Source organism: Esox lucius, chromosome 11, assembly GCF_011004845.1.
Source record: "Esox lucius isolate fEsoLuc1 chromosome 11, fEsoLuc1.pri, whole genome shotgun sequence".
Classification (NCBI taxonomy): Eukaryota; Metazoa; Chordata; class Actinopteri; order Esociformes; family Esocidae; genus Esox; species Esox lucius.
The window spans coordinates 31,396,258-31,410,471 of record NC_047579.1 but is presented as its reverse complement, the minus strand read 5'-3'; positions in this window follow the sequence as shown (position 1 = coordinate 31,410,471).

Sequence of the window (14,214 nt, the reverse complement as noted above, 5' to 3'; positions counted from 1 at the left end):
AAAACAATCTAATAATATTTCAAGCTTTCAGGAGAGACTCTCAAATCGAAGTAAAAACCTTGACAATGCCAACATATATAATATTATAAATGTTCTTTACCTGTGGAAACTGTTACCAGGGTCCCTTTCCCCCAGTAGTCGAAGTAGCCATAGTTGTCACAATGAATGGTCTGACTAATACTTCGTACCAAATCTTTCAAGGTAATTCAATATCCCAGATATTTAATAGTTATATATCAATAATGAAATAACTTTTTGGATCTGAAAGTTAGGGCTACTCACCAGAGGTTACTGTGACTTCAGTCCCTTTCCCCCAGTAGTCAAAATAGTAATCACAGTGATAATGGTTTATCTGTCCCTGAACTAAAAACCCATATTTCCTAATTAAATGCTTCATCAGTTTGTTTAATATCTTGACTCCATCCCAGGGGAACACTTCCCCTCTCACTTCCTCTTAGCTTAAACACCAAGTACATGTTTGGCTGAAGGAGTGCAAATACATTTTTCTTCCTCTCCTTTTTAGGAGTGAAGCCTTCAGTTCTCTATCTTTATTGTCATTGTTAATGTTGATGTGAGGGAAGCATCTTGACATCTGTTAAAGAACATCACGTTACCTAATACACATGTCAAATAATTATGATAGCCAGTTCCATGTTGATCATATTCATATATGTTGCACCTCTGTCACTAGTTTATGTTGTTGTCTTGGTCGCTAAGATTCTATAAACGCCACAGGCATACTGATGACCAGAATTTGAACAGGGCTGATTACTTTAAACAGGGTTGATTACTGTTTCATATTATTACCATTTCGTCAGTTTCATCTTGTTTTGTCAAGAACAACAATGCCATTATCATCGTAATTTCAAATGTACTTTTACAGATCGCAATGCTGTCATTAGCTAGCATTTACCAAGGCTGATTTCTCTGACACAAATAAAAGGGTGAGGGGAGTAAGCAAGGACGTATCCACATTCTATGATGTCCCAGTGTCACCCCTGAACGTGACGAACGTGTGACTTCAGGGGTGACACTGGGACATCATAGAATGTAGATACGTCCTTGCTTACTACAAACTTCTACAAACTATCCATCATTTCTCAACTGAATGTCTGTTGTCTTTCAACAAGAAAGTGCCTGTAGTACATCTTGTGATGTTCAGAGCATTGCTTTAGCATTTAAGTAGCTCATAAACAGTTTCTCATCATATTCTACAATGTAACATATAATATATGTGATATTAAACAAATGTTATTTCCCTTCTCTAGAGCTTTTATACAGCCTATTTGGATCTTTTAAGGAGCACACGAACAGTTTCTCTCATCATATTTTGAAGGTAGCTTGTACTCTATGTACAGATATTAAACAAATCATGTTCCTTCTCTACAGCATTCATACAGACTATTTGTATCAGTTCCATACCAACAATGAGACATCTTACCATCTCTAATCCTCTAGTACTATTTCAACATTGTCTTCAGTTGAATCACAACAGCACAATATAATTTTCAAAGAGCGTCAAAGTTTTATTTGAACTATACATATATACATGTGAGATAGCAGTTAGTTTTGTCGATTTATTCGTTTGCACGGGAGCAAGTGAACAGCACGTCAGAATCAGAAGATACACTAACTGTAAGATGGGTTGCTCTAAGTCTTATGGTTACAGTGGGCTTGATATAATCTACGTCAAATACGCCAAATTCTAATGCCATCTTGTTTTCTCCAACAATGAAACAAAGAAACCGGCACTCCCACATTTACATTTATTAAATAAGTTTCACCCAAGACTAAACTCTTGGTCTACTTCTCAAATATCACTTGATATACAGGAGAACATTTACTGGGTACAGAATATCAATTACAGTATACTCAAAATACACTCTTGATCATTTCATTCAGTGTAGGCTAGGTTAGCACACATTAAATTCTTACAGTTGATTATGATAATTAATTACCAGGATAGGAAATAACTTTGATCAGGATACAGAAATTGGGCAGTACATGATGACAACAATAAAGGTATACAATGTGAAATGACATACCCCTTGATTAGGCTTTGTAAGAATGAGGGGGTATGAGACACCCCCAAATCATGATCTCAACAGCAGGAAAAACGGGCAAGTGTAAGGATCTGAGTGACCAAATTGTGATGGCTAAAAAACTGGGTCAGAGCATCTCCAAAACTGCAGGCCTTGTGTGGTGTTCCCGGTTTGCAGTGATCAGTACCTATCAAAAGTGGTCCAAGGAAGGAAAAGCGGTGAACCGGCGACAGAGTCGTGGGTAGCCAAGGCTCATTGATGCACGTGGGGAGCGAAGGCTGGCCCATGTGGTCCGATCCAACAAATAACCCATAGTAGCTCAAACTGCTGAAAAGGTTAGTTCTGATAGAAGGTGTCAGAACATACAGAGTATTGCAGTTTGTTGCGTATGGGGCTGCATAGTCGCAGACCAGTCAGGGTGCCCATGTCGACTCCTGTACCACAATGGGCCGTGAGCATCAGAACTTCACATTCAAATATGTCAACTGATCAGCATGTTCTGTGCATTCACGTACTCAAGTAACTGTATGTAGTTCTTTTTTTACCCTATGTTGTTGATGTAAAATTAGAACTTGTTAAAATTCTGAACTTGTTAAAATAACAAAAACTGAATATTATGCAATCACTACAGTAGTTCAAGGCCACACACAGCCATCATAAAATATGATGGACAGAACACAGCCATGAAATAGCACATGCCAGACTAATATTTAAAGCAATATCTTGACCTAAATTACTAAAATATATTTTGCAGCTCAGATGGAAATTCTATGCAAGGCTATTCTGTGTCCTTATCATTTTAACACACATGTATTTTACTTAATGCATACACGCTTTATAGCCTATTGGTGTAATGTTGTTATGCATTTGTAAAAAACAGCTATGGATTTCTATTGGGAATCGGAATGCTATGGTGGATCACAGTGCTAGCAGTACAACTTATTGTTGCTTATTTCGCAGCTTTGAAGAGCTGTGTTTGGGTCATATTTTTGCAGATTCCTGACAAAAGTTTGTAAATAGAAAAACAATCTGTAAACAAATAAATGGAGACTGACAAATAAATGGAGACTTAATGTTCAAAACCCCCTTAATGAAGAATACAATTTTGAGTACCGTGACGTCGCCCATATGGCGCAGCCGGGGCCCTACCCTGGAGCCAGGCCCGGGGTTGGGGCTCGTATGCGAGCGCCTGGTGGCCGGGCCTTCCCCCATGGGGCCCGGCCGGGCTCAGCCCGAATGGGCGACGTGGGGCCGCCCTCCCGTGGGCTCACCACCCACAGGAGGGACCATAAGGGGCCGGTGCGAAGAGGATCGAAGGCAGGGGCCTAGACAACCGGACCTCTGGACACGGAAACTGGCTCCAGGGACGTGGAATGTCACCTCGCTGGCGGGGAAGGAGCCTGAGTTAGTGCGTGAGGTTGAGAGGTTCCGATTACAGGTAGTCGGGATCTCCTCTACGCACGGCTTGGGCTCTGGAACCACACTCCTTGAGAGAGGATGGACTCTTCACCACTCTGGAGTTGCCCATGGTGAGAGGCGGCGGGCTGGTGTGGGTTTGCTTATAGCTCCCCAGCTCTGCCGCCATGTGTTGGAGTTTACCCCGGTGAACGAGAGGGTCGTTTCCCTGCGCCTACGGGTCGGGGATAGGTCTCTCACTGTTGTTTGTGCCTACGGGCCGAACGGCAGTGCAGAGTACCCGACCTTCTTGGAGTCTCTGGGAGGGGTGCTGGAAAGTGCTCCGACTGGGGACTCTATTGTTCTACTGGGGGACTTCAACGCCCACGTGGGCAACGACAGTGACACCTGGAGGGGCGTGATTGGGAGGAACGGCCCCCCTGATCTGAACCCGAGTGGTGTTCAGTTATTGGACTTCTGTGCTAGTCACAGTTTGTCCATAACGAACACCATGTTCAAGCATAAGGGTGTCCATCAGTCCACGTGGCACCAGGACACCCTAGGCCGCAGATCGATTCCTGGGAAGGTGTTCCGGTCCCGTCCCACCGGGAGGAGACCCCGGGGAAGACCTAGGACACGCTGGAGGGACTATGTCTCCCGGCTGGCCTGGGAACGCCTCGGTCAATCAATCAAAAAAATCAATCAAAATTTATTTATAAAGCGCTTTTTACAACAGCAGTTGTCACAAAGTGCTTTACAGAGACACCCGGCCTTAAACCCCAAGGAGCAAACAACAGCAGAGTTGAATTTCAGTGGCTAGGAAAAACTCCCTAAGAAGGTCGAATTTTAGGAAGAAACCTAGAGAGGACCCAGGCTCAGAGGGGTGACCAGTCCTCTTCTGGCTGTGCCGGGTGAGATATTAAGAGTCCAATTGGAATAATAAATACATTTCTCTTGGCTAAATCCAGAGTATATTCGATTTTAGACTAGGTCAGAAGTATGACCAGGTGGACAAGGACAGGAACAGCAACGGTCCCCCCAAACCAGGTAATCCGCAGGTGTGGACCAGGACCTCATCTCCTTCTAAAATTTAAAATTGGAGGAAACTGAGAAAAGTTAGTAGTACATCCCTCATGTCCCCCAGCACAATAATATAGCAGCGTAACACCTTGGAAACTGAGACGGGGGGGTCCGGTGACACTGTGGCCCTACCCGGGGGAGGCCCCGGACAGGGCCCAACAGGCAGGAAATCAATCCAACCACATTGCCAGGCATCAACCAAAGGGACACCCACCAACCGCAACCCCCCTGAATGAGGGCCGAGTATTGCTAGCAGCGTACAGCCCAACTGCACAAGTGCGCAATAGAGAGTCAACAACAAGCCAGTGACTCTTCCCCCGAAGGGCATTGGAGGGAGGGCATCCCAGTGGCGACGAGAGCCCACCTGGCAAGACAGCAAGGGTGGACAGTATCAAGCCTACTGGTCACCTTCACGCCCCCGGGCCAGGCTACACCTAATTATAAACCGTGCTGTAGAGATGAGTTTTTAGTAGACACTTGAAAGTTTGCACTGAGTTTGCATTTCTAACCTTAATTGGCAGATCATTCCACAGGAGTGGAGCTCTATGAGAAAAGGCCCTGCCGCCAACTGTTTGTTTAGAAATTCTAGGTACAATTAAAAGGCCTGCATCTTGCGATCTAAGGTTACGTGTAGGTATGTATGGCTGGATCATTTCAGCAAGGTAAGTAGGAGCAAGTCCATGTATTGATTTATAGGTTAAGAGTAAAACCTTAAAATCAGCCCTAACCCTAACAGGCAGCCAATGTAAGGATGCTAGGACAGGAGTAATGTGTTCAAATTTTTTTGTTCTAGTTAGGATTCTAGCAGCTGTGTGCAGCACTAATTGAAGTTTATTTATTAATTTGTCTGGATAACCAGAGAGAAGAGCATTGCAGTAATTTAATCTAGAAGTAACGAAAGCATGAATTAATTTTTCTGCATCAGTTTTTGATAGAAAGTTTCTAATTTTTGCGATGTTTCGAAGATGAAAATAAGCAACTCTTGAGACATGTTCTTCAAAAGAGAGGTCAGGGTCAAGGGTAACGCCAAGGTTTTTTACAGTTTTTTGGGATACGACCATGCAGCCGTCGAGGTTCACAGTGAGATCTTCTAACAACGCTCTTTGTTTTTTGGGTCCTAAAAGGAGCATTTCTGTTTTATTTGAGTTTAAGAGCAAGAAATTCTCTGTCATCCACTTCCTAATATCTGAAACGCATGCTTCCAAAATAGCTAATTTAGGGGCTTCTCCATGCTTCATTGAAATATATAACTGTGTGTCATCAGCATAACAGTGAAAGTTAATATTGTGATTTCGGATTACATCGCCCAGAGGGAGCATGTATAGTGAGAAAAGTAATGGGCCCAGAACCGAGCCTTGAGGAACTCCAAAGCATACCTTTGACTTGTCAGAGGATATGCCATCCACACTAACGAACTGATATCTTTCAGATAAATAAGATTTAAACCAGGCTAGAACATGTCCACATAGCCCAATATTGGTTTCCAGTCTCTCTAAGAGAAGGGAGTGATCAATAGTGTCAAAAGCAGCACTAAGATCAAGAAGCAACAGGACGGATGCGGAACCTTTGTCTGAGGCCATTAGAAGGTCATTTGTTACCTCGGTGTCCCCCCGGAAGAGCTAGAGGAAGTGTCTGAGGTGAGGGAAGTCTGGGCATCCCTGCTTAGACTGCTGCCCCCGCGACCCGGCCCCGGATAAGCGGAAGAAGATGGATGGATGGACTTAATGTCTAAAAAGTTGTAAAAGTGTGTTTGTACATTAACAGAATTATTTTACGCTTATGTTTCATGTTTTACCTATGACAATTTTACAGGGCCATACTGATTTGAGTATGGATTTTTTTACCATCGCTTAACCTTTTGGCAGATACACCTCTGGAAAAAATTAAGAGATCACTGCACCTTTTTCTTTTTTCTTTCCAAAAAAAGGTTTTTATTGAGGAACAGAAGCAATCAATTTGCAGTGGTCTCTTAAGTTTAACCCTTTTGTTCAACTGCAGCCATCTCCCCACCACTCTCTTATTGAGCATGTGTTGGGAACTGCAGCCATCTCCCCACCACTCTTTAATTAAGCATGTGTTGGGAACTGCAGCCATCTCCCCACCACTCTGTTATTGAGCATGTGAACTGCAGCCATCATAGTCAATAATCCAAATACAGTAATCACAATAGGGTGTATGGCACGAACAGTCAATCTCTCACAAGGTCTGATGGGGAGTGCTGGCTAATATACTGTGGCTGGAATGAGGGAACAAGAAACAGGTGAACAATAGTCAGGATTCCGGTGAATGAGATCTGCTAGATTGGGCGTAGCCAGGTGCCTGTGTGAAGGTGACGTGCTGGGGAGAGGGGTGAGAGGGAGATACAGATCTTACAGTCAAATGTGAATCCTCGATGTGTCTCTTCAGTCAAGTCAAGAAGTCAATTGATCAGTCTGGTCACTTCGACTCATGAAGTATATCATGATTGCCCATAATGAGTAGGATGTTTAGCACAAACCACACATTAAAATGGCTCGTGTTTCTGTGCCTACCCAGATTTAGAAACACAGGACTCAGGGATGACACAAGGATTGAAGGAGGAATGCCATCGTGTTTTATATTTAAAAGTAATACAATTTATTAGTACCACGTAATAAAGTTAAAATACTAAATATTGTTACATACCAGCAATATTCAACATCCTTCCAAATCATATACAAATGTTCTAATTATACCATAACTCTCTAAAACACACTATATAATGAATGCATGCTAGGAACATTTGTTTAGCAACACAGTGTGTCAGGATGTCTCTTTAACGAGAACAAACTCAGAAATAGTAATACAGCCCACAGTACTGGTCAGTCTCTTTCATTCCAGTTTGCTCAGAGTTTCACACCTCTCCAGGTGAGCTCAGGAGGGTGGGGCTGATGGCCCACACCTGGTGTCCCAGATCTTTAGAGAAGAAAATGTGAAGCAGAACACCTGATTAACTTCACCAAGGGTCTATTGGAGACTTAGTGTGGCCAGAGACTCCTCTTCATCAAGTACAATTCCAGTCTTTTTCAACAAACATTTCTCATTACACAACAACTTTATATAACACCTTTATGTACAGTCAGTAAGCATAACAATCATCAGAATCATGTCAGTATCAGTCATAAGGATGTTGTTTTGTACTGCTCATGAAGTCTGCTCCTGCGTTCAACCCAGTCACATTTGAATTAAAATGTTAATATGGAAAATTCCAGGATAAACATGGCTATTACACTGAACAAAAATATAAATGATGTGAAGTGCTAGGCCATAATCCTTATGATAAAAAAAGCAACTTTCCTTGCACTTCTGTATTCCCAGTCATGGGTGGATTCATTGATTCATTTAAACTGGCTGATTTTAACTCAGTTAAACCACTACATTTTTTTACATGGCATATTCATATTTTTATCAGTTTATTTTTAGGTAAAGCATTTGAATGGTTTGTCTTGGGTAGTACGTTTTGTGGGTTGTGACATGTTTATGGAACGTCATAAATTAACAATGTATTTCACAACAAGGTTACATATGTGTAATCATGTAGTTATGACAATATTATAATGGGTAACAACAAGGTATGTCAGCTGTTATTACCCAATATATTATTTAAAGTGTATAAGCCTGAAAGCTCTGCTGACTTGGAAAATGAACTCTTTAGTTTGTTCTATAACATAACAATGGTTTCTAATGGCTCTATCCACCCTAGAGGTTTTTGTCAGGTTTGGTTATGTAATGAGGAAGCACCTGTTCCCTCAGTGGGGTGAATGGCATGGCTAGTTTCCTGTCTCTTACATATAAATACATTAATAATATCTAGTGTAGCACCTCTAAAACACAGGGTCAAAATGTTCCCACTACATCTGTTTTTTTAAAATTCACATTCATTTGTATCTTTATTTTTCTTTTTGTTGTTACATCTACCTGTAATTAATTGCAGTTTTTCAAATTGCATCACTTTGTATTTTCGTGTACCATCCACTGACAGATGACCGTGTGGGACACATCCATCCAACCTTGAAGCGAATACTGAGGATGGTTACAACTGAGGACAGCCATGACTGGGGATCTCATGCTCCTGTACATGTTCTTTCCCGTGCAAGTAATTCCCCTGGTTTGAGTTGTTTTACGGCCAACAACATCCCAGCCTACTCATTGTAGCCGAAGGGGCCAGGGAAAAGCAACCATCGCCATACACTGTTGGTTTTTGAGCATGTTCAGAGCATGAGGGAACAGTGAGAGACTGAATAATGAACCCTCTTTCAAAGTCACTTAGAACCTTTCCTCATGCCATCTGGATATAAAATCAAGGTCAGCTGGTTCTCCTGAGCATTTCTATTCTTGCCACAGAGCATGATAGAAGGTATATCATGCAGTACACCTGAGAGCATCAGCTTTCCTTATGTTCCTCCTCTCATTTACTCATGTTTTTCTTTGCATTTTCCAAGGAGAGGCTCGAAAATTAAATGCTCTTAAGAACTGAAGCAAATTGTTCAGAAACATTGGCCCATTTTTAGATCTGATGACAGTGTTAGCAATGTGTTTTTGAAGCCTCCATTGGTCGTATTCTCGCATGTTTTTTTTATATTTCAGGTTTAATGCCTGTTCCCAAGGGAGTGCAGATCTTTTAAACATCCAAAAACAGGGAAAAATATCCACATCATCGGAGCCATTACCTGCTCAAACAAAGCAGTTATTTATCTATTAACCTGTCCTTGCGGCAAGAATTATGTGGGTAAAACAAAGCTTGAATTTAAAGAAAGAAACTCAGGGCATTGTAGCACAATTCGGTGCAAAAATTGGTTCGGTCTTAATGTAAAGTTTGACCTCCAATCATTCCTGTAGTACTGCCCTGTCACTGTATATAACATTGCTTGTTTTTAATGTAGCCCGTATGTCACATTTATGACTGTATGTTATCTGTTCCTCCTTGATTATAATTAGTTATTTCAGTAACTGACTAGTAAGAGAATTGCAATCATGGTCTTAATTACTTTCACCAGCATGTGTTCCACTTGTATAAGTTTCTGAATGTATGTTTATGTTTAGATAACAAAAGAACATCCATACACAGAATATCACGTTCATTTAAAGCGCGACAGTAATTAGCCAATAGGCTTACTGAACTGAGAGGTGTATTCTGTCCTGTGATGTCTATAAATTAGAGGATGACTGGAAGTTCTTTGAGATGAGATTTCATTTGTAAGACTGACTAACTAGTCTGTAAACTCATGAACAATATACTATCAAATGCTGCAATAAATAATTGAATTACTCTGTCCCTTGACGACCGAGTACGCAATAATTATTTCAACCACTATACAAAACGTCTGATTCCTAACACTAAACCATATGCATGTGATCTGCAGTGCTTGACATGATAGCCAGACAAAGACTTTCTTATCCTTTACAACCGTTTCGCTCCACCAGCCAGCAGCTTGCCTAACCAGGTTTGCATTTCTCTACCTTTTGACTTTCCTTAATTTTGTAATATGTCTGTACAAATAGCTTGTATATACTAACTGACATCAGCATGTTTGCACAGAAAAGAAAAAAACTGTATTTTCATCAGATCGGGGGTATGTACCAGACTTAGAGCAGCCTCCATTTACAATTCCCAGAACAAAATACAAAATTTTTCATTGAAACCAAGTTCACTCCTGAACCAAACAGGCACTTAAATATCCAATGTCGCTCTTGAAGACATTTGTGTCCAATGACAATCAACCGCAATAACTGGTGTTAACAGGTAAATGGCATATTCCGTTAATACTTTGAACAAACACTCACCTAAATGATTATTAGGAACACCTGTTCAATTTCTCATTAATGCAATTATCTAATCAACCAATCACATGGCAGTTGCTTCAATGCATTTAGGGGTGTGGTCCTGGTCAAGACAATCTCCTGAACTCCAAACTGAATGTCAGAATGGGAAAGAAAGGTGATTTAAGCAATTTTGAGCGTGGCATGGTTGTTGGTGTCAGATGGGCTTGTCTGAGTATTTCACAATCTACTCAGTTACTGGGATTTTCATGCACAACCATTTCTAGGGTTTACAAAGAATGGTATGAAAAGAAAAAAACATCCAGTATGCGGTAGTCCTGTGGGCAAAAATGCAATGTTGATGCTAGAGGTCAGAGGAGAATAGGCCGACTGATTCAAGCTGAAAGAAGAGCAACTTTGACTGAAATAACCACTTGTTACAACCGAGGTATGCAGCAAAGCATTTGTGAAGCCACAACACGCACAACCTTGAGGCGGATGGGCTATAACAGCAGAAGACCCCACCGGGTACCACTCATCTCCACTACAAAAAGGAAAAAGAGGCTACATTTTGCACGAGCTCACCAAAATTGGACAGTTGAAGACTGGAAGAATGTTGCCTGGTCTAATGAGTCTCGATTTCTGTTGAGACATTCAGATGGTAGAGTCAGAATCTGTAACAGGCATCACATCCTATGTATTGTCCTCTATTCAGAGTTAGTCAGCCCATATGCATTGTGTCAAGTTTCTCATGCCCATTTCCTATCAACCAGCCTTTGAATTCAGTGTTTGATTCCCACTCCTTTCTGTATTTTTGAGTGTACAGTTTAGACTGAGACATGGTGAGCTTGCCAGCTAGATGTTTAGCTTACTGTATGTCAAAGTGAGGCACACAGTGGACAAGTTGAGTAAGTAACTGAGGCTGTGTGAGTCAAATGTAGTGATTTATTTTAGACAAAGAATATTTTACAAGCTGGGAGGGACTGCTGCACGAGGACTGGGAGTGCTTTGGGACGGGGGCCCATGGCAGCACATGCTGCTCATTGAGAAGATTAAGAACGATACATGCTTTTACGTCAGTCTCCAAAGGTCTCAATAACACCAGAAAAAGCCGCTAGATTTGTCGCTAGTCGCTTTTTAAAAAAGAGTTTGATTACTCGCTAAATATAGCAACAAATTCGCTAAGTTGGCAATAATGGGTTTGGGGTTAGTTTATTCACCTAAGGATAACAAAACTAGTCCTGAAGAATAGACTCCTTATCAATTAGGGACACATGGCAATCTCTTCTGGGGCTCATATCTCACATGTCAGAGTGGTGTTATCATGAAAAGCAAGTCAGCTAGGCAATAACAAGCAACGCTTTTGTCCCTGTATTCACACCTTACTGAAACATCGGTTATCTGTGAACATTCCAATAATTGCCTACTAGGATAGCAATTAAAAACACATGTATAAATGTCTATAATAAAAAATGAAGAATCACTTAATATGTAAATAAACATACAATTGACATTTTGTGGATGCATCTGTGAAACAGGATGCATCTGTGCTCATTTTCTAGTTTTATACCAAAGGGTCTGAATACTTAAGTAAATGTGATATTCCTGCTTTTGGGACTGAGGGACATATTGTTTATTAACCCTCTTGGGCATGGAGTTCACCAGAGCTTCACAGGTTGCCACTGGTGTCCTCTTCCATTCCTCCATGACGGCATCACGGAGCTGGTGGATATTAGAGACATTGCGCTCCTCCACCTTCCATTTGAGGATGCCCCACAGATGCTCAATAGGGTTTAGGTCTGGAGACATGATTGGCCAGTCCATCACCTTTACCCTCAGCTTCTTTAGCAAGGCAGTGGTCTTGGAGGTGTGTTTGGGGTCGTTATCATGTTTGATTACTGCCCTGCGGCCCAGTCTCCGAAGGGAGGGGATCATGCTCTGCTTCAGTATGTCACAGTAAATGTTGATATTCATGATTCCCTCAATGAACTGTAGCTCCCCAGTGCCAGCAGCACTCATGCAGCCCCAGACAATGACACTCCCACCACCATGCTAGGCAAGACACACTTGTCTTTGTACTCATCACCTGGTTGCCGCCACACAAGGTTGACACCATTTGAACCAAATAAGTTTATCTTGGTCATATCAGACCACAGGACATGGTTCCAGTAATCCATATCCTTAGTCTGCTTGTCTTCAGCAAACTGTTTGTGGGCTTTCTTGTGCATCATTTTTAGAAGAGGCTTCCTTCTGGGACAACAGCCATGCAGACCAATTTGATGCAGTGTGCGGCGTATGGTCTGAGCACTGACAGGCTGACCCCCACCCCTTCAACCTCTGCAGCAATACTGGCAGCACTCATACGTCTATTTCCCAAAGACAACCTCTTGATATGACGCTGAGCACATGCACTCAACTTCTTTGATGGACCATGGCGAGGCCTGTTCTGAGTGCAACCTGTCTTGTTAAACCGTTATATGGTCTTGACCACCGTGCTGCAGCTCAGTTTCAGGGTCTTGACAATCTTCTTATAGCCTAGGCCATCTTTATGTAGATCAACAATTCTTTTTTTCAGATCCTCAGAGAGTTCTTTGCCATGAGGTGCCATGTTGAACTTCCAGTGACCAGTATGAGGGAGTGTGAGAGCGATGACACCAATATATATAAATGTATATTGCAGCCATAATTTGACATTCATGCCAATATGACAAATGTCTAGCTTTAAAGTAAAAACATAATGTGTTAAAAAGGGGACTCACCCCAAAATAACCCAAAAGTACAAAAACAACATAACACAGGAAAGCCTACATTTTTCATAGCCAGATGTCAAACAACGACCACAGATATGTGCATATTGCATCAGTACAGATTTCCTTGTGCTTAGGTTTTTGTACTGGTATAAATCATTGTGACCCCCACCCATACACAGTGATACACACCAGCACAATAACTCACGACATATTAAAGCTACATATTTTCTCAAATACATATTTTCTCAAATACATATTTTCTCAAATGTTTCTCCATAACTAGCAGACAATAAGTAGCAGAATTTAAAAGAACTACGAATAAATATAACACAACCAGGTGAAATGTATAAGAAAACACACTATGCTCTTCGCTGTGTTTCTGCGCTTTTAGTCTAAACCCATTAATAGTGTTAGAGAGGGGTTCATGTTTTGGGCTGTATCATTGAGGGTATTACACTGCACTGTGGTGGTTCTCTGAATAAAACCCATTCTCCGCAGACTAGAGAATTTACTGTAGTGTGGCTGGTTGTGTAAAACATAAGGCATATCATTAATGCCCTATCAAGAGCAAGCCCCTGGTGTGTTCTCTACAGCAATATTTGATTATTAGCAATACAGTCTCAAAGTCTTTACAGAGGAAACATATAAATTACTAGGATTTATTATGTTTTCTATTTAATTAGGACAAATAGTATTCAATTCCTCCTCTAATCTAGAATGTGTATGTTTCTCCACTTTATGCTTTGGCCATAACTATGAGTAGAGGGTATCAACAATATGTTAACAGAATATAACTAACGTGTTACAGTAAATGACAGGTGGACTACCATGTGTGCTATACTGCATATTTATAAGGACAGCCACATTCAAAAAAGTATCCTGATTATTTAGATAGGAGTTGTGGAAGACTACAAATCACACATTACTATGATATCAGAAACATTATAAGAAATTGAAAAATGAAGATGAGTAATTTTAGATTAATCCAGTCAATGTTCAGTGTGCAGATGGTACAGTCAGCTTCCTTATTATGGAGAGGTTTTTGCATTGGACTTTATCACTGTGGCCATTGTTGTACACATTGACAGACGCCATTACAAAAACTCACTGAAGCCTTCAATGTCATGTTGACCATGTTCAAAACCATGGAAGGATATTTCTGTATTAGA